The sequence below is a fragment of the Danio rerio genome, chromosome 4 (genome assembly GCF_052040795.2).
Source record: "Danio rerio strain M-AB ecotype USA chromosome 4, GRCz13ab, whole genome shotgun sequence".
Lineage (NCBI taxonomy): Eukaryota > Metazoa > Chordata > Actinopteri > Cypriniformes > Danionidae > Danio > Danio rerio.
Genome location: NC_141024.2, coordinates 55,456,578 through 55,477,541, shown reverse-complemented (window position 1 = coordinate 55,477,541; position 20,964 = coordinate 55,456,578). Strand labels below are relative to the sequence as shown.

At 39.3% G+C, this 20,964-nt stretch overlaps 1 long non-coding RNA gene and 3 other non-coding genes across 4 annotated transcripts; 2 read left to right on the top strand and 2 right to left on the bottom strand.

Annotated features, from left to right (window-relative positions):
• Nucleotides 1–3,194: 3,194 nt before the first annotated feature.
• On the top strand, nt 3,195–3,267 carry trnar-ucg (transfer RNA arginine (anticodon UCG)). Its single transcript has one exon. It is a non-coding gene; the product is annotated as a tRNA-Arg (tRNA).
• A 2,261-nt stretch (nt 3,268–5,528) lies between these two features.
• On the top strand, nt 5,529–5,601 carry trnar-ccg (transfer RNA arginine (anticodon CCG)). The gene has a single exon. It is a non-coding gene; the product is annotated as a tRNA-Arg (tRNA).
• Nucleotides 5,602–10,987: 5,386 nt separating this feature from the next.
• LOC141381743 (uncharacterized) lies at nt 10,988–13,611 on the bottom strand. The gene is made up of 2 exons (XR_015483870.2): nt 13,409–13,611; nt 10,988–12,123 (listed from the first exon to the last, which is right to left on the bottom strand). It is a non-coding gene; the product is annotated as an uncharacterized LOC141381743 (long non-coding RNA).
• Nucleotides 13,612–14,914: 1,303 nt separating this feature from the next.
• Nucleotides 14,915–14,988, bottom strand: trnat-cgu (transfer RNA threonine (anticodon CGU)). Its single transcript has one exon. It is a non-coding gene; the product is annotated as a tRNA-Thr (tRNA).
• Nucleotides 14,989–20,964: the final 5,976 nt, after the last annotated feature.

Sequence of the window (20,964 nt, the reverse complement as noted above, 5' to 3'; positions counted from 1 at the left end):
CGCTAACCTTTGTGCCGCCGTCACTCTGTTCAGCACCTTGTTAGCACATTGCTTGGAGCAAGGACAAGGCTCTGTCAACCCGGAGTTCCTTCACCACACATTCTGCTTTGTTTTTATGGCAAGACGTTGTGTGGATGGGATGCTCTTACAGGATTCCTGACAGTCCCTCCATAGAAGAGCTGAGATCCAGGGTCGGAGACTCTCTCCTCTCCAAGAGGAGGTTAAAAGCAATGGTTTCTTTTGTGTCTGTGTGTCAGAGCGCTTAGGTGTTGCTGCAGCTCAGAGACCTACAAGTGGAGGAGATTACACTGCAAGTTGCCTGGATGACCTCTAAGTGGTAGGCACTTATGCCGCACGTAGGCTGGGTTTGCGATTGATGTAGCTGTAGTAGACATTCACAAAAATAAAAAAAATATATATAAACTGCTTACTCTGAGGTTGTGTTTAGGGTTGGGGTAGGAGTAAAATTGAATAAAACACAGCAGGTTACCGTGAGGTTGGGCCTAGAGCTGGGGTAGGTGTGATTTTAATAAACTGCGATAAGTTGTATTCTGTGCCATGTACGAGACATTGAATCAATGAAACCCACATGGAGGTTTGTTACTGTGAGGTTGGGTTAAGAGTTGGGGTAGGTTGGGAGGTTGATAAAACACAGCAGGAAACTGTGAGGTTGGGTTAAGGATTGGGGTAGGTTTGACATTCAAACATAACTGGTTGGGCGCAGTGTCTTGTACGAGACGCTAAATGAATGAAAACTCCAGGAGGTTTGTACAGCCCACTTGGAGCTGACCAGGTCATTTGGAGCAGGCTCCGATTTCTATTTATACCTTTCTCAGTCAGGTAACTTCCTTTTCAGTAGTATGAGCGTCTGCACTGTGTGGCATATTTGCAGACATATAGCAGAGACCGAAACATTGCTCACACTTGTCTGAGGTGGTCATTTTGACTGCAATCTTGTTTTAGGTTGTCACTTTGTTTTTGAATCTTGTCGGCTTTCCGAATGTGTATCTGTGCTGCAGTAGAACGCCTTAGCCTCACAGCAAACATTTTGGTCTACAAGCTGTCACTGCTGTCTTCCCAGAAGAGTGGCTGTACTGGTTTCTTCTGGAATTCCTGAGGGATGTACGGGACCAAGACATGAGAGCAGTTGGGGCAGACTTTGAACCCAGGGGAGCACCCCACAGGCTCTGTGCTGGCAGCCCCAGAAACTTGATCCACTCCAAAGTAGAACCAAACAACTCTGGCAGGGGCAAACTGCAACTGCAGTGCACTGACTGAGAGCAATGCAATAAATCCTGAACGAGCCAGCCAAATGTCGAATCTAGAATCTTCTGATCCGTTGTCAGACATGTTATCCATTGCGCCACTGGCACACACTGTGCAAGGAGTGCTCAGTAGCATGCTGTTTGGAAAGAGCACATGGCCCGGTAAACATGGAGTTCCTTCAACGCATGCTGTGCTTTGTTGTCATGGCAAGTTGTGGTGTCGATAGGATGCTTTTACACAGAGCATGTGACAGTCCCTCCGTAGAAGAACTTTGAACCAGGCTCTGAGACTTTCTCTTCTCTAGGAGGAGGTTGCAAACATTAGAGTTATTTTTGTCAGAGCAGCTGCAGCACACCTGGGTGGAGGCCCACAGCTAGGCTAGAGGGCAACCTTTAGCCAGGCCTTCCCTGGTGGTCTTGTGGTTAGGACTTAGTGCTCTTACCGCTGTGCCCTGGGTTCAATTCCTGGTCAGGGAGCTTCCTTTTCACCTCTATGGTAAACTTTGAGCAGTGTTGCCGATCATCTCTTCACGAAAGCAGTTCTGAATGCAAAAGATGTCCTTCGAGCCGCACTGTAAGACGTAATAAGACACACTCTGGCACAGACATCAAGTCTGCACGCTGGAATACACACTATTATCTCATGGTTAAGACGCAGCTTCAAAATTTAGTTTCAAACCGGAAGTACAAATTTGCTTGAAATAACGCAAAAACAACCAATTTACACTTTTTAGTGAAATATTTGTGTCCTAATAGTGTTTTTAGCAGTGTGGGACACATATATGACTGTCAACAGCTCAAAAAATGTGTTTTGGAGTTTCGTGACCCTTCGTGAAAATCTTACTTTGTTTTTCTTTTAACTAAGTATATTTTTATATGTTTTGTTGTTTTGTCTCAAATTATTTTATGTAGGACACAAATGCCTCAAATGCAGCTTTAACATCATTGGAATTAATTATATTTTAACATATTCAACTGGAAAAGCTAACATATTAAAAAGGAATAATTATTTACAAGGTTACTTTTATATCTGCATTTTTATAAACTAAAGCAGTTTTGTCCCAAACCTTTGAAAAATAGTCCATGTTGTCTTTATATTTTTAGATGTTTCATTTATTACTGATTTTAGTTTATTCTTTCAAAATATGTAATTATGCAGTTGAAGTGATATTGTGCTATTTTGCTACATAGTAGAAGTGAACTAGTTTTGTTTTGTGTTAAAGCCACAATGGCCCTGTATAAAAGTGCTTTACTGGGACCTTATAGGCACATTTTGTGCCTGGACTCAACTTAGTATTAGTGGGACCTACCTATTTTGTTAATTACTAAATGCCCACAGAGCATGCTCACAGGACATACTTCTGACTCAGATAGTATACCTATACTTCGCCCATTGTGGCTATATACACTCCACTTTGTGTGGACTTGCTATGGGCCCAAAGTGAACTTCTGTTTCGAGTGGGCCAGCCCACAGTTTGGTCTAGCGACATTGTATATGTTTTTGGTATAGACATGTTTCTTTGGAAATTTGTGCAGTAATACTGTACACTCAAGTACATGAAGGTAAGCTTTAGCAAACAGCATAATACATTCAAAACTATTGTATAAAAATAGCATATCTCATTAAAAAAAAGCATATCTTAATTAAGATATAAATTGGATCTCATTGAAATACTGTAGAAATTATCCAAAAGGATTTTTATGTATTGTACTATAAAACAATCCTATAGCAATGGTTCCAAAATATGATCAAAATTCTAATTGAATTCCTTCAAAGAAATCCTATAAGATGCTTCTTTTTTGTCTGTTTGGCAGTGCCACAAAAAAATTCTGTGAAACCGGTCCAATCTACTTTTTGTTCATGTTGTTTTTTGTTATGTGCGTCAGCAACTCCCTGGATGCGTATTACAGTTCACAGGCAGTAAAAACGGCCCAGTGGCCTAATGGATAAGGCACCAGCCTTCGAAGCTGGGGATTGTGGGTTCAAGTCCCACCTGGGTTGTCTTTGATGCACTTCTTATTAAGTTGGCTATGCAGCACAATCCAGTGTGATCTTCAAAAAGCTAGGTTTATACCCTTAGGTCAAAAAGACATGACAATGAAAAACTCTTTAGAGAATCTGTTTTGTCATTAGGTGTACACACCAGATCGTCTGAATGCAATATGGTATAGGAATCCTAAAGTGCTGTTTTCTGAGTTATAAGAACTTCCTGAGCCATACAACAGATATGGCAAATGCTAGTATTGGCCCAGTGGCCTAATGGATAAGGAATCAGCCTTCAAAGCTAGGGATTGTGGGTTTAAGTCCCATTTGGGTTGTGTTTGTTGGGTTACATAAAAATTGTATGGAAAAAATCCTGACATGTCTCCTCAAAGCTTATGCGTGATGATCTAAGGTCAATAGTTCGCTAGAGAGAGGGAGGGAGATCTTGACTTCAAGTACCCGGTGGCTTTCAAATAATGGTCTCATGTTAGGTGGATGATGATGAAATGCAAACAAGAAAATAGCTGCAGAAAGGTTGTGATTTCATGTTAATGAGAGTGGCCTCGTCTGGAATTTGAAACTCAAGACCAGTCTCACACCATACCCCAGGACCAATGAGACACGAATGTGGATAATTACACAAAGAAAATGTTTTTCCATTAGTTGCAAACATCTTATTTAATGGAATGCAAACTGGCATCGAGATCCCAAAGTTCAGTTTTCCATGCGTTGGCATCTTGTTGAGGGCATACAAGAGCTCCATGACAAAAACATGGTAACATGGCCCAGTGGCCTAAAGGATAAGGCATCAGCCTCTGGAGTTGAGCGTTGTGGGTTCAAGGCCCGTCTGGGTTGTCTTTGAAGGTCTCACTTCAAGTTGGGAGCTATGTTTGTTGGATGAAACACAGTAACTGTGAAAACCTTCTAGAGATGTGTTTGCGTGTCATTAACTTCCTTCGTTGTCATCCTTATTAGAACGATCCCTAAACAAATCTAACAACTGAATCATTGCCGCTACTTTCTTTCAAATCAACTCACTTTTATTGTCACATCAGCAGCAGCATGTGTGCTATGATGAGTGAAAAGCTTAGGTGCTGGCTCCAGACAGCACAAAATACAGAGTAATACAGTGCAAATACAACGACAGTACAAAATACAGACAGTGCAAATGAAATGACAGTGCAAAATACAGACAGTGCAAATACAACGACAATGTGAAATTGACAGCGATGTGAACAATTAATAGGTGTCCACATAGTTGTAGGCAGTATTGCTTCAAGTATGGATTGGTTAAAGTGCAGTGCATGCTACATATTGATGGTGTGCAGTGAGGGTATGGTAGAGTCTGTGTGTGGTGTGTTAAGTGTTCATCAGCCTGATAGTCGGAGGGAAGAAACTTTCCATCAGCCAGCTGGTACGTGACCAGATGCGGCAGAACCATCTGCCTGAGGGTAGCAAACTATTTTGTCGGTATAATTGTACATAATCGACTAATTTAGATTAGAAGTAGATTGTGGGTTCAAGTCCCACCTGGGTTGTCTTTGATGCGGTTCCTTTTAGGTATCTGTTGCAGCGCAATCCAGAGTGACCTTCAAAAAGCTAGGTTCATACCCTTAGGTCAAAAAAACATGACATTGGAAAACTCTTCAGAGAAGCTGTTTGGTCATTAGGTGTACACACCAGATCATCTGAAAGCAATAGGGATCCTAACGTGCTGCTTTCTGAGTTACAAGAACTTCATGAGTCATACAACAGATATAACAAATGCTAGTATTGGCCCAGTGGCCTAATGGATGAGACATCACCCTTCGAAGCTGGGGATTGTGGATTCAAGTCCTGTTCGGGTTGTGTTTTTATGGGTTACATTTAAGTTGTGTGAAAAAATCCTGGCTTGTCTACTCAAAGCTTAGGTGTGATGATCTGAGGACAATAGCTTCGAATTCTCAGACTTGCTGCACACTTCAATTAAGATTCATCCATTCTTGCTTGAATCTCATTGTCACGTTACAAACCTAAAAGGTTCCTTCTAGTAATGGAGATCTTGACTTCAAGTACCCCATGGCTCTTAACTAACGGTCTCATGTTAGGTGGATGATGATGAAATGCAAACAAGAAAATAGCTGCAGAAAGGTTGTGATTTCAAGTTAATGAGAGTGGCCTTGACTGGAATTTGAAACTCTCAAGACCAGTCGCACTATACGCTAGAACCATACCCCAGGACCGATGAGACAAGAATGTGAATGATAGCAGAAATAAAATGTTTGTACTATTAGTGACGTGGCCCAGTGGCCTAATGGATAAGGCATCAGCCTCCGGAGCTGGGGATTGTGGGTTCAAGTCCCACCTGGGTTGTTTTTGAAGGTCTCACTTCAACTTGGGAGCAATGGTTGTTGGATAAAACACAGTAGCTGTGAAAACCTTCTTGAGATGTGTTTGTGTGTCATTAACTTCCTTCATTGTCATCCATATTTCCTGTTATGACTAAAAGGGTACTCTGTGCTTACATATAAAGCTGGTGGGTTTTTCAAGATCCATAAACAAATCTAATAACCAAACCATTGCCACTGCTTCTTTTTGTCTGTATTGTACATGTTAGAATGATTTACAGTAGTTGAGAGTTCAATGTGGCTATTACCTCCGTGGCATATACCGCCGCCGCTTTAAATGGACAAGCACGAGTTTTTAATGTATGACTGCAGTCTGTGAATATGCCGCCAGGGGGCACAAAGGGATGCTAACAGACAGAAATAGCCTATACAGCAGCTGTAAATATGCTACTGTTCTTATAAATAAAGATGAAACGATAAAACAAAGCATTATAATTCCTTCATTAATCATTAAACATTTGTTAACACGCTTTATTATCATTGTAAACTTGTTAAGTGCAATGAGGATTAATTTTGGAAAGTAGAATTGAAGAAATAAAAGACAACTCAAATATAAGCACAAACATTCAGAACAAATAAGTAGGCCTAAATAAATAAATAAAGCAGTCTTTTAGCCTAAATATAAAAAGATGTTGTTTGCTATTTTGATAGGACTAGGACAGTCATTTATTAAGCTTTTTCATTTATATCTTCATTTACATTTTTACTTATGATTTTGTTGTTGATTAAGCATAAAAATAAATTCACCTACCTCAAGCAGATCACTAAAAGTACAAAAAAAAAAAAATCATTTTGCCGCAGGACATAAATGAAGTCCCGCAAGTTTATTTTTAATAATTTAGTTGTAGTTCAGTTCATTTTTTTTTCGAAACGTCAATGTTCTCCTTTAAAGTATAATTGTTGTTTTGTTTTTTGTTTGTTTTTTTTTACTTGTAGTAATGGCTCAGTATCTTTGGTATTTTAATTTCCATTTTTAGTCACCTTGCGTGTGAAATATAATTCGCGCATAACCGCGTAAAAAGAAGAAAAAGCTGTCAAAAGTCAGAGCCAATTCATCCAAATTTGCCATATTAAAATACAGCATGTATGTTAACACAGGCAGAGTGTAAACAAACTCAGGGTAAGGCTAAATTATGCACTTTCCTTTTAAGGCAAGATTTGCGGTGAACGAAGAAGAGGTTTTACCAACCACTTATTTACAAATATATGTCAATCATCGTGCTCATGAGTCGATATGTTGCCTTTTTATATTCTGTCTTTTCATCTAGCAGCAATAATGACGACTATAAAACTTTGTTTAGAACGAAAATGAACTGTTTACTGAAGTTTTTTTGTATACTGAAAACAGGAGCGAAACTCCGAACACACACACTCTCTCACACTGAGTCAGTTGCCAATGGCTACAGGCGCGCTTTCAGTAGCGCTAATCATCATAGGAAAACTGTTCTTAAAGCAAAACAGCATATATAAATGCCAAGGTAAATAAAGTCACTTTATGACAATTAAACGATAAATGGAGCATTAATTAATCACTCTTGCAGCTACATATCAATTTAAGTCATAACATTTTATAGCCTACATGCTACTATGGTGTGTAATAATGTTTGGTGGAACAGTAAATTGGTTTACCAACTTGAATTTGGAATTGGGCCAGCCGAGTTGATTTCAGAAAATATTTTTTTTATTATACATATATATTATTATATTATTAAATTACCACTATTTTGGAGACCATGCGCTTCTTCACCCTCTTCTCCACTGTTTTCTTAAGTAAGTTAAAATGATGTTAAAACATGAAACGTAGGAAAACACAGTACAAATAATCATGAAGGAGATAACGGAAAGAAAGAATGGTGTAATAATTACCCTTTTTGAGTTCCTGGTCCTCTTTCCGTAAAAAGATGAGCTGTTATTAATGACTAAATAGGTCACGCAGAAGATCACCTAAGAAAAGTTCTACAGGGTCTGTGGCACTTGCGGCCTTATGGGCTCATACAGGTTGTGAAATGTGGGTGGGAATGCAAAGCTGTGAATCTTTGCCTATCTTTTGAATATGTCAATAGCCTGTACTGTATACAGTAGCCTAAATTTATCAACTTACCCTAATCCTTTAGCTTTCTTTTTTTTTTTTACAAAAAATTGTTGCAAAGTAGCAATAGACAAGTTGTTACAGCAACACGCAAATATGTTTCAAAGGATTAAAATATTACAAAAGTTATTATTTTCTACATAAATATAAAAACTGCTGCCTCCATGCCTTCTTCATCTTGGGTGGCTTGTTTTTAGTTCATTCATAACAACTTGCTTTTTTTATAATGTTATTATTATTAGCAGCAGTATTGTTTATTATATGCATATTTATATTTGTGTTATTAAAAACAAGCTTAGATTTGTCTACCTGTCAGGTTTTGGACCATATGGGGCATAGCTAAATTATATGTACAAAAAACAATACACAACAAAAGAGTTTTGAAATATTAAATATGAAGCATTTGGATAAGATGACATTAATCAAATCACGCAAACAGAGCATTTAGAAATTACGCAAACAGAGAGTAAAACCATCAGAAACCTACCTTCTTTTCTGTCATCCAGTCCTGCGCAAACAAGTGTTTATGTTTTTGTCTGACATGGTTAAATAAAAAAATAAATAAATAAAATAAATGTAAAGCTTTATTATAGCTGTTGAGCGCAAGGAGATATAGGCTATTTCCCAAAGATGGGTTGCGGTTGGAAGGGCATCCGCTGTGTAAAAACTTGCTGGATAAGTTGGCTGTTCATTCCGCTGTGGTGACCCCGGATTAATAAAGGGACTAAGCTGATAAGAAAATGAATGAATGAATAAAATATAAGCTATAGCCTAGTCTATATTTTATTACTTGCACTTATGTCCTGCAACACTTAACAATTTCCTTGATAACCGAATAATATGCAACATCCTTAAATTATTCTCTTAAATAAAGGGAAATTACCTATCAAGTGTCATATAGTCTAGAGAAATGTTAATATGATTAGGTTTCTCCTTAGCATTTGGGCAGAATGTTTGACGACGTCTATCAAAAAGAGGACGTTATAAAATATATATTTTTTACTGACCTATTACTGGAAAATTTCTTTAGGCAACTTAACCCTGCGTTTTTGTCGAGATTCCCCCGTACTTTACCATTTAATCCTTCTATCACGTTTATCCCACTTGATTCCTCAGTTATATCACTGGGTGCTGTTAATGCTCCGGTCAGCTAATCAAAAACTTGTCTGCATATTTACTTATGGGTGGGTCACAGGTGGATTAGATCAATCTTTGGTTAAGCAAACTTTAACTACAAAAAACTGACTACAAAGTTGCAGATATCTTCATTCTCACAATACCAAACTAAGCTTTTTGCATAATATGCGTTTATACAAACATTTAAGCAACACATTCATAATCATGATGATTATTTTTGCCAGTGCAATGCGTGCGCTAGTTTTATTCATCCATTTACGTTGATGATCATGTTAATGGATGGCCGCAAACTTCACAGTTCATCGGGCACAGTTAACAACCTTTCTGATTATTGCAGCACATTAACAAATAGACTCAGAATCGCTTAACTATCATAACCATATTGTGTTTCATTTATAGCTTTAATTTCAGATCATTTCAACCAATTATTGCAGTGAAAAAAAAATGATGCATCAACACATCAAAGCACTCTCTTGCTGACATCAGGGCTTTCCTGTTGCAGTCGGGTGTGCACGTCTCCAACACCACTATAAGACGACACTATAGACGTCAAAGACCTGTAGGCCTTCCTAGAAAAACAACTGCAAGGAAAATGAACAGGTATTGTGTATTGTCATCTTGTCAAATCAAGTATATCAGCAACACTGATGTCAAAAAGTTATTAATAAAATTTTTGTATGTGTTTGTTGTATAGTGCTGCACTTAAAACGATTGACGAAAAACTTAACAAGGACAATGAGCGATCTGCTAAAAAGATTCAGAGTGAGCTTCTGTTTAGAATACAGTTAAAAGCATCAGTCTGCACTATTAGAAAACCATTAAAACAACTCAGGTGGACCTATGGAAAAGCCAGGTAAGCCATTTTGATCAATGCCATAATGAAAAGATTCAATTAACATTCATTCATGCATCTCTTTATTTAGGCTATTTGCTTTATACGACCCTATTAATAAACCGCCATGTTGTAAAACCAAAAGCAAAGCATCCAGAAAAATTCATGTCTGGGGAGCCATATTCCATCAGGGACCTGGACCGCTAGTTGTGTTAGAAAAATTAGTTCAAATTTCTTCAATATGATTGAATCGTTTCTTTGCAGTTTCTTTATTTACAACTTTTTTTTCTATTTTCAGGAATTATGGACAGCTGTTTTTACAAAGACACTATAGTAAAATTTAATCAGGTTCCATATGTAAAACAACACTTTAAAGAACCACATCGCTTCTTCCAAGGTAGATGCAGTATGTAGGCCTACTGTACCAACTGTGTGTGTGTGTGTACATGTTCACTGCTGTGTGTGTGTGTGCACACGTTCACTGCTGTGTGAATGTGTTGAATTTTTTTATCAATCTTGATGATTATAGAATAAATAGTAAAGTTAACACATTGCTTAAAGGTAACATAGTTTACCCTTTTTTTATGATTTAACATTATTATTATGGTTCTTCTGAGTGTGCCAGTTTAGGTTCAGTTCAAAAAACAATTCAGATTTTTTATTATGATGTGTTATAATGTGTCATTTTGGGGGCGTGTACACAGCTCGCTGTTTTACATGTTAAACGTGTTGCTTCGCATGAAAATTAGTTTCAAATTCAGTCGGTCGGTGAGTAAATGAATATATTGAATGAGAACACACAGGCATGTGCGTATAGACATAAAATGTAATGTTGTACAGTAACGTGTCAATTGTTTGTTTCAGTTGTCTTTATATGAAAGGTTTCGTGAGGATGTGATGGTGTGCTTTATCTGGCTGATTCCTACTGAAGTGGGCGGGTTGTGTGACGTTTGATTCGGGGGATGTTATGGGGCGGGGTTTGCGTGACGTGCTGCGAGCTACTAGCCCGACAGTGGAAACGCAACATGATTTCGGCCTCACTGCTTAACCTCCTGGGCAATTGCCCCGGCTCGTCCTGGCTCGCACTGGCCTCAGCTCACAGCCTAGAAGTCCAATGCACTATCCATTGCACCACAGAGCTCCTACCTCTAGCACTGTTGCACAGAAAGCAATTTTTGGTACTCTCTGGCCCATAAAAGCACAGCTCACTGCAGATAAAGTACTGCTGGGATTCATACATAGGATCTTCTGTTTACTAGACAGGTGTTTTGACCAACTAAGCCACAAAACCAGACAGGGGGTAATTGTTTAATCGAAAAAAGAAACGGTAAAAACGGTAGCACTGCATGTTTGAATGTCTAGACTTAAAAATTTTAAAGTCCAATTGGTTACGCATCACCATACCATGCTATATAATGCCATCGTCCAAAACCCTCTTAATAGTACAATATTAAAATTGTTTTATTATTTAATATATAATCAAGGTTTCCCTTCTTAAACCAATTAACTTCTCTCTATAAAGCTTCAAAAATTGCAACAAATGAACACTCCAATGAAACAATGTACAAATAAAATAAAAATGAAAATAAAACATTTACTTAAAACATTTCAAATTTTCCCAAAAGTCCAGTACAGGTGATGAACACTCAAAAAGATTCTTTTGCAAAACAACTAGGTTGCAAATTCAGTTCCAGAGATCCAGGATGTTGCACTTGTGAGTTTGTTGTAAATTTACACTCCTACCATGACGCTGAATAGGTTTCACTTTGTATCTTTCCAACAGGTGTATCCAAAAAATCCACTTAATGGGAGGCTCGCCAGTCCAACTCCACAATTAGACACGCACCGATGGAAGTTGAGACAATCCAAATCCAGAAAAGAGTTCACACTTCAATTAATTTGAATGCAGAGCAGATCACATTCAGCAACTGACTTCAATAGAACATCTCACCAATGAAAAACCAGAAGAAGATGCACAAGCAAACAAACAAAGGGGAGAAAAAAACCATTAGCATTTTACAGTGTATGCATTATCTCAGCTTAACACATTTGTAAATAAACAGCAACAATAAATGACCATGTATATGCTTCTCTCTGCTGAATTTCTGTGTTTTTCCTATTTCTTTCTCCTATTTGGCATTTTCTTTTTACAAATGACAGCATTTTACTTAAACTCTCTCACTTAAACTTTACACAATCACTTGTATAATACTGTGTATAATACTGTGTTTTTACTAGACCAAACAAATGGTTAATTAATGAAACACATTTTTGACACTAGTTTAAATCATGTTATAATGAAAACAATAAAAAAAAACATGAACTCACCAAGAAAATCATTCAAAATCAAAGCGAAAAGCCAGGAAAACAGGGGGCACTCGTGTGCAGATTTCACTCACAGATACAAATCTTGTTTTTTTCTCTCAATCCTTCATTAAAGATATATGATAGAAATCATTTCAGCATCTTATTAATGGTCAGTTTTCACAGTTAATACACATTTAAAACATTAAAATATATATTTACATTTACATTTAGTCATTTAGCAGACACTTTTATCCAAAGCGACTTACAAATGAGGACAAGGAAGCAATTTACACAACCAAGAGCAACAATGAATAAGTGCTGTAGGCAAGTTTCAGGTCTGTAAAGTCTAAGAAGGGAAGTATTAGTAGTATTAGTATTTTTTTTTTTTTGTGGGTACAGTTAGTGTGATATTCAGAGAGGCAATTGCAGATTAGGAAGTGAAGTGGAGACTAAATAGTTGAGTTTTTAGTCGTTTCCTGAAAGTAGCGAGTGACTCTGCTGTTCTTATGCAGTTAGGGAGTTCATTCCACCAACTGGGCAGATTGAGCGTGAGCATTCGCGAAAGTGATTTCTTCCCTCTTTGGGATGGAACCACGAGGCGGCGTTCGTTCACAGAACGCAAGTTTCTGGAGGGCACATAGATCTGCAGAAGTGAGAGCAGATAAGAAGGAGCAAGGCCAGAAGTCACTTTGTAGGCAAACATCAGAGCTTTGAATTTGATGCGAGCAGCAACTGGCAGCCAGTGCAAACGGACTAGCAGCGCAGTGACATGTGCTCGTTTCGGTTCATTGAAGACCACTCGTGCTGCTGCGTTCTGGAGCAGTTAAAGAGGCTTGATAGAGTTAGCTGGAAGCCCAGCTAGTAGAGAGTTGCAGTAATCCAGTTTGGAGAGAACAAGAGCTTGAACAAGGAGTTGAGCTGCATGTTCAGAAAAGAAGGGTCGGATCTTTCTGATGTTATAGAGTGCGAATCTGCACGATCGAGCAGTTCTAGAAATGTGTTCAGAGAAGTTTAGTTGGTCATCAATCGTTACTCCAAGGCTTTTCACCATTTTGGATGCAGTAATGGTTGCCCCATCCATCTGGATTGAAAAATTATGGTGTAGAGTCGGGTTAGCAGAAACTACAAGAGTTTTTGCGAGGTTCAGCTGAAGATGATGATCTTTCATCCAGTGTGAAATATCCAACAGGCAGGCTGAGATGCAAGCTGGAACCGAGGGATCATCAGGATGAAAAGAGAGGTATAGCTGGGTATCATCAGCATAGCAGTGGTAGGAGAATCCATGTCTCTGGATGACTGGTCCTATAGATGATGTGTAGACTGAGAAGAGAAGTGGCCCAAGAACAGAGCCTTGAGGCCTTGATATCTATCTAATAGTTTTCTACTGTTATTAATTTAAAAACTTACATCTCTGCATTCCCTTGCGAACACTGAATCACCATAGCAACGGTAAACACAAGCTAACAGACAAGAGAGATTTGTTATTGTTTGTAAATCTGATCTGCTATAGTGTAAGGCACGATGATGTTATTCTAAAGCACTATTCCCTTGAATGCTGTTTAATACTCGATTATGAATTATTTATATAAATAAATAATTTTAATATATATTATTTAATCGAGTATTCTGCCAATGTTTTTTTTTCGTATTTATAAGGGTGTTTCTATTTGCTCTATTGCTGTGTACTACCCACTAGTAACCTGGGTTACAACTGACTATATATAAATCAGTTGACATTATTAAGGCATTTATTGGGTACAATTGCTACTTTTTTACTGTCATTCATTGTGTTTTGGTCATTATCAATGCACTGTCACTTTAATTGAGCGTGAGCAGTGCGTCAAAAATAGACCCGGCGCCGAAACTATCGCTGCACTGCTGCTTCAGCGACGCTCACGCCTCGCTCTGACGCGCTGCTGTTGCGTGCAGTATGAAAGCTCTAATCTGTTAACATGGACGCCGAAAAAACACGCGCTGCTGGCGCTTGCGGTTTGAAACAGCCGTTAGTCTTAACACTAAAAGAAAAAAACTGTGGATACGATACTTCCAAACGCAGTTTCTTCTAAGACAGTGGGGGGAAGCAAAATTTACTATGCTTTCAACTCAGTTACTTTGCACATGCATAAAGAGGCTCTTGTATGACAAATCCAAAAGGTGTGATCTTAACAATAGGTGGCGGTCACTTTTGCCCTAAACCACAGGTTGCCTTCGAGTCATTCCTTAAGTCCACTCGGCCTTATTTATAATCTCCCTTATTTAAAACAGCTCAATTAAGTCATCGGCTTCATTGTAGAGTACCCCTAGTATCTGAGCCTGTACTGCGCAATGAAAGAAAGAAGCAAAACGGGATGGACAGATGCCTAAAATGTTAGAAACGCACCACACCTTAAGTCAGTGAAGAAAAGGGTCAAAGCTTGACACTCTTGTGGGACTCGAACCTACAACCTTTGAATGGCTCAGCTCACAGCCTAGAGGTCCAATGCGCTATCCATTGCACCACACAGACTGCACCAAAAAGCACTTTTTGGGACTCTCTGGCCCATGAAAGAACAGCCAACTGCAGACAAAGTACTGCTAGGATTTGAACTCAGGATCTCCTGTTTACTAGACAGGCGCTTTGACCACCTAAGCCACAGGGTCAAACGATGTTGACAAGGGCTAATTGTTTAATCGAAAAAAGAAAAAAAAAACTAACAATGGTAGCGCTGCATGTGTGAATGTCTGGACTTGAAATATTAAAGTCCAATTGGTTAGGCATTACCACATTATGCTATATAAAGCCATCGTCCAAAGTCCTCTTAAACGTGTAGCGTTCTTAAGGATTTGAGTTTTGTTTAAAAACCGACTGCTAAACATCCCGCTGCGTAAACACTCGTTACTCTTAAGAAAAAGCAACGCTGGCACATGTACATTAGGCACTGCTGGGACTTGAACCCAGGATCTCCTGTTTACGAGACAGGCGCTTTGACCAACTAAGCCACAGCACCAAAGCTGAAAAGAAGGCAGGACGGTTTTGCACACAGAGACTAAAAAAAGACAGCAAGTCTAAAATGGCAATCAAAGAGGTTGTTTAAGTCTATTTGTCGCAATATTCATTAGGCCTCAAAGCTATACAATTTTATTATGCATTCCGGTAAGCTCTATAAAACTAGCGCATTCACCACCTGGATCAATTTAGCCCTGGATCAATTTAGCCCAGGATCTCCTGTTTACAAGAGAGGCGCTTCGACCAGCTAAGCCACAGCACCACAATGAATGATCGTAAGAGACATTTGCCCGATAACAAAAAACGAAGAAGAACAAACCAATACACAACAAAAACCAGCATGTCAGGATGCAGAAAATGCCGACAAGATGGACGTGGTCTTTTAGAGTCCGGATGATTATGTCTCAAATCTGACCAGTAACCTGGCCTTTTTTCAAGATCAAAGCAAAAAATGCATTGATTTATTTTTATTTAATCTACCCTTAATCATGTGTTAGGTGTTTTTTGGAATCTCCAGTTTCATTACATCCAAACCCAGATTCAGCTTGGAAAATGGAAATCTGAGGGAAAGGTGCAATTTGGATTCGAACCTAGGACCTGCTGTTCCCAAGACAGGTGCTCTGGCCAACTTAGTCTTAACACTAAAAGAAAAAACCTCTGGATACGATACTTCCAAACGCAGTTTCATCTAAGACAGTGGGGGAAAAGCAAAATTTACTATGCTTTCTACTTAGTTACATTGCACATGCATAAAGAGGCTCTTGTACGACGATTCCAAAAGGCTTGATCTCAACAATAGGTGGTAGACACTTTTGCCCAAAACCACAGGTTGCCTTTGAGTCATTCCTTAAGCTTACTTGGCCCTACACCGTTTTCTAATCTCCCTTATTTAAAACAGCTCAATTAAGTCATCGGCTTCATTGTAGAGTACCCCTAGTATCTGAGCCTGCACTGCGCAATGAAATTAAAAAGCAGAACAGGATGGACAGATGTAAAAAATGTTGGAAATGCACCACTCCTAAGTCAGTGAAGAAAAAGGGCAAAGCTTGCAACGCTGGTGGGACTTGAACTCAAAACCTTTAAATGACTCAGTTCACAGCCAAGAAGTCCAATGCGCTATCCATTATCTTAGATTAAATGATTTCCATTTTCCGAGCTGACAGATGGTTTGGATGTAATGAAACTGGATATTCCAAAAAACAATTAACACATGATTAAGGGTAAATTAAATAAAAATAAAATAATGCATTTTTTGCTTTGATCTTGAACAGAGGCCAGGTTACCGGTCAGGTTTGAGACATGATCATCCAGACTCTAAAAGACCACGTCCGTCTTGTCAGCATTTTCTGCATCCTGACATGCTGGTTTTTGTTGTGTATTTATTTCTTCGATTTTTGTTATCGGGCAAATGTCTCTTACAATTAATTTTTGTGGCGCTGTATCTTAGCTGGTCAAAATGCCTTGTAAACAGGAGATCCTGGGCTCAATCCCCAGCAGCGCCTTAGTTCAGGTGGTGCGTGTGCTTTTTTTTATAGAGATTAACGAAATTAATTATAAAACTGTATAGCTTTGAGGCATAATGGATAGTGCGACAAAATGAGTTACATTTAAGAGCTCATCTGATTCACAACTAGTTGACTGCACACCCATGTTTTTAAGTTGTTTATCTCCCCCTCCATATTCTCCATTCCTCAAACCTATTGAGGATTTTTTTCCTGCCTGGAGATGAAAAGTGTATGACCGAAATCCAAACACATGTATACCCCTTCTCCAAGCTATAGCAGTTGATGCTTTTCGTGGCTGGATTTGCCATGCAAGGTGACATTTGCCCCACTGCTTGGCCACACCAATACAGAAAAGAGAATGCAGTATAGCTGTTTTTTTATTTATTTATTTTTTTACTGTAACTGTATTTAGTAAATACTTCTGTTGATGGTATATGTAGACCACATTTTCTGCAACTTTGTGTTGGTTGGGATGAACACTGTGTACGCTGTTTTTGTGAGGAAAATGTTTTATGTGAGGCTTACAGAAAGTCATTATGATGAATAGAGAAGAAGTGGTCATAGTGTTTTACATTAAGCACATTAGTGTTCAACTGATCTTATGAATATCTATTAATGTGATGGCTTGTGTGTGTCATTTGAAAACAAAATACCTTTTTGAGAAGAAATCACATTGTTTTGAACTTATAATTTCATTTTGCAGAAGAATTGAAGAGTTTTGCCCAATGTGTGTGTGTTTTGTGATTTGTGTGTAGAGTTCTGACAATTGAGACATGCTTTCAGAAAATGTGTGTAAAAAACTGGAAAAAACTGTAAACAACCTCTTTGGTTGTCATTTTAAGACCTCCAGGAACAAGTTTGGTGACCCCTGGCTTAAAAGCATAGTTCTCTCAGACAGCAACTTTACAGGGAAACACTATATGCTGAATGGCTCAACCGAAATTTTAACCTGTTATTTCTCACGGAATGAACGAGAATCATACTCCTAGACAAGCAAGCCACTATGCAAAGTAATGTTTTGTGGCGACACTATATGCTGGCAAACTGGAATTCTTCGAAAGACATTTTTATGAAAGACATAATGTGCTGTAAAACGCAGGACACCTGCAAGGTCTCATCCGGTTTTTGAACCTGGGACCTCTCACACCCGAAGCGAGAATCACACCCCTAGACCAATGAGCCACTAAAGTGATAGGATTTCACATGGCGTCAGAAGCATCAAATAGTCAGAAATCTTTCTCTAAAGGGAATCAAGGGCACCCTAAGCGAGATTCATAGCCCTAGACCAACAAACCACAAAAGCTTGAATATTTCACAAGACTTCAGAAGCAACATATGGTCAGAAATCCTTATCTAACAAACATTGAAGCAGGGATTTTGCTTCATTTGGACCCAGGACTTCTACAATGGTTCGTCCAGGATTTGAAAACGGGACCTCTCGCACCTTATGTGAGAATCAAGCGCGTAGACCAACAAGCTACTGCAAAACAGCCACTTTACATGGCAATACTATCTGCTGACAAACTGGAATTCTTCAAAAGACATTTTTACGAAAGACATAATGCCCTGTAAAACACTAGACAACTGCAACGGCTCGTCTGGAATATGAACACAGGACCTCTCGCACCCGAAGCAAGAATCATGCCCCTATACCAACGAGCCACTGCAAAACAGCAACTTTAGATGGCAACACTATCTGCTGACCAACCGGCATTCTCAGAAAAAGGCCTCTGTGTAAGCCACAACGACCTTACAAAACAAAAGACAACTGTAAGGGTTCAACTGAAATTTGAACCTAGGATTTCTCATGGCATGAACGAGAATCATACTCCTAGACCAGCAAGCCACTATGCAAGAAATATTTATGTAGCGACACTATCTGCTGACAAATTGGAATTCTTTGAAAGACGTTTTTACGAAAGACATAATGCCCTGTAAAACACAGGACACCTGCAAGTGCTCGTCCAGGAATTGAACCTGAGACCATTCGCAACCGAAGCGAGAATCATACCCATAGACCAACAAGCCACTAAATTGGGAGAATTTCACAAGGTGTCAGATAGTCAGAAATCTTTCTCTAACGAATTAAGGGCACCCTAAGTTAGACCAGCAAGCCACTATGCAAAGGAATGTTTTATGTGGCGACACTATCTGCTGACAAACTGGAATTCTTCGAAAGACATTTTTATGAAAGACATAATGTCCTGTAAAACTCAGGGCACCTGCAAGGGCTAATCCAGTAATTGAACCCGGGTCTTCTCGCAACCGAAGCGAGAATCATACCCATAGACCAACGAGCCACTAAATTAAAATGATTTCACATGGCGTCAGAAGCATCAGATAGTCAGAAATCTTTCTCTATCTAATCAAGGGCACCCTAAGCGAGAATCATACGCCTAGACCAACGAGCCACAAAAGCATGATTATTTCACAAGACATTAGAAGCAACAGATGGACCAGAAATCCTTATCTAACAAACATTAAAGCAGGGCTTTTGCTTCATTTGGACCTAGGACTTCTGCAAGGGTTTGTCCAGGATTTGAAGCCGGACCTCTCGCACCTTAAAATGAGAATCATACTCCCAAACCAACTAGCTACTGTAACAGCCACTTTATATGGCAAAACTATCTACTGACAAACCGGCATTCTCAGAAAAAAGGCCTTTGTGTAAGCCACAAAGCCCTTACAAAACAGCAGACAACTGTAAGGGCTCAACCGAAATTTGAATCTGGGATTTCTCACGGCATGAACGAGAATCATACTCCTTGACAACCAAGCCACTATGCAAAGGAATGTTTTATGTGCCGACACTATCTGCTGACAAACTGGAATTCTTCGAAAAACGTTTTTTATGAAAGCCATAATGCCCTGCGAAACAATAGAGAAACTGTAGGGACTCGTTTGGGATTTGAAACCAGGACTTTTCACACTCTAAGCGAGAATCATACCCCTAGAACAACGAGCTACATAAGCTTGACTATTTCACAAGACATCAGAAGGAACAAATGGTCAGAAATCCTTATCTAACAAACATTGAAGCAGGGCTTTTGCTTCATTTGGACCCAGGACTTCTACAATGGCTCGTCCAGGATTTGAAAATGGGACCTCTCGCACCTTATGCCAAGTCAAGCCCCTAGACCAATGAGCTACTGTAAAACTGCCACTTTACATGGCAATACTATCTGCTGACAAACTGGAATTCTTCGAAAGACATTTTTACGAAAGATATAATGCCCTGTAAAACATTGGACACCTGCAACGGCTCATCCAAGGTTTGACCACAGGACCTCTCGCACCCGAAGCAAGAATCATACCCCTAGACCAACGTGCCACTGCAAAACAGTAACTATATATGGCAACACTATCAGCTGACAAAATGGAATTCTTTGAAAGACATTTTAATGAAAGTCATAGTGCCCTGTAAAACACATGACAGCTGCAAGGGCTCGTTCGGGATTTGAACACAGGACCTCTCACACCCGAAGCAAGAATAATACCCCTAGACCAACGAGCCATTAAATTGAGAGAATTTCACATGGTGTCAGAAGCATCGGATTGTCAGAAATCTTTGTCAAACGAATCAAGGGCACCCTAAGCGAGAATCATACCCCTAGACCAACGAGCCACTGCAGAACAGTAATTTTATATGGCAACACTATCAGCTGACGAACTGGCATTCTCAGAAAAAAGGCCTCTGTGTAAGCCACAACGCCCTTACAAAACAAAAGACAACTGTAAGGGTTCAACTGAAATTTGAACCTAGGATTTCTCATGGCATGAACGAGAATCATACTCCTAGACCAGCAAGCCACTATGCAAGAAATATTTTATGTGGCGACACTATCTGCTGACAAATTGGAATTCTTTGAAAGACGTTTTTACGAAAGATATAATGCCCTGTAAAACACAGTACACCTGCAAGGGCTCATCCGAGAATTGAACCCGGGTCCTCTCGCAATCGAAGCGAGAACCATACAGATAGACCAATGAACCACTAAATTGAGAGAATTTCACAAGGCGTCAGATAGTCAGAAATCTTTCCCTAATGAATCAAGGGCACCCTAAGTGAGAATCATACCCCTAGACCACCGAGCCACTGCAAAACAGCAACTTTATATGGCAACACTATCTGCTGACGAACTGGCATTCTCAGAAAAAAGGCCTCTGTGTAAGCCACAACGACCTTACAAAACAGCAGACAACTGTAAGGGCTCAACCGAAATTTGAATCTGGGATTTTTCATTGCATGAACGAAAATCATACTCCTAGACCAGCAAGCCACTATGCAAAGGAATGTTTTATGTGGCGACACTATCTGCTGACAAACTGGAATTCTTCGAAAAATGTTTTTTATGAAAGCCATAATGCCCTGTAAAACAACAGAATAACTGCAAGGGCTCGTCTGGGATTTGAACCCAGGAGCTCTCGCACCCTAAGCGAGAATCATACCCCTAGACCAACGAGCCACAAAA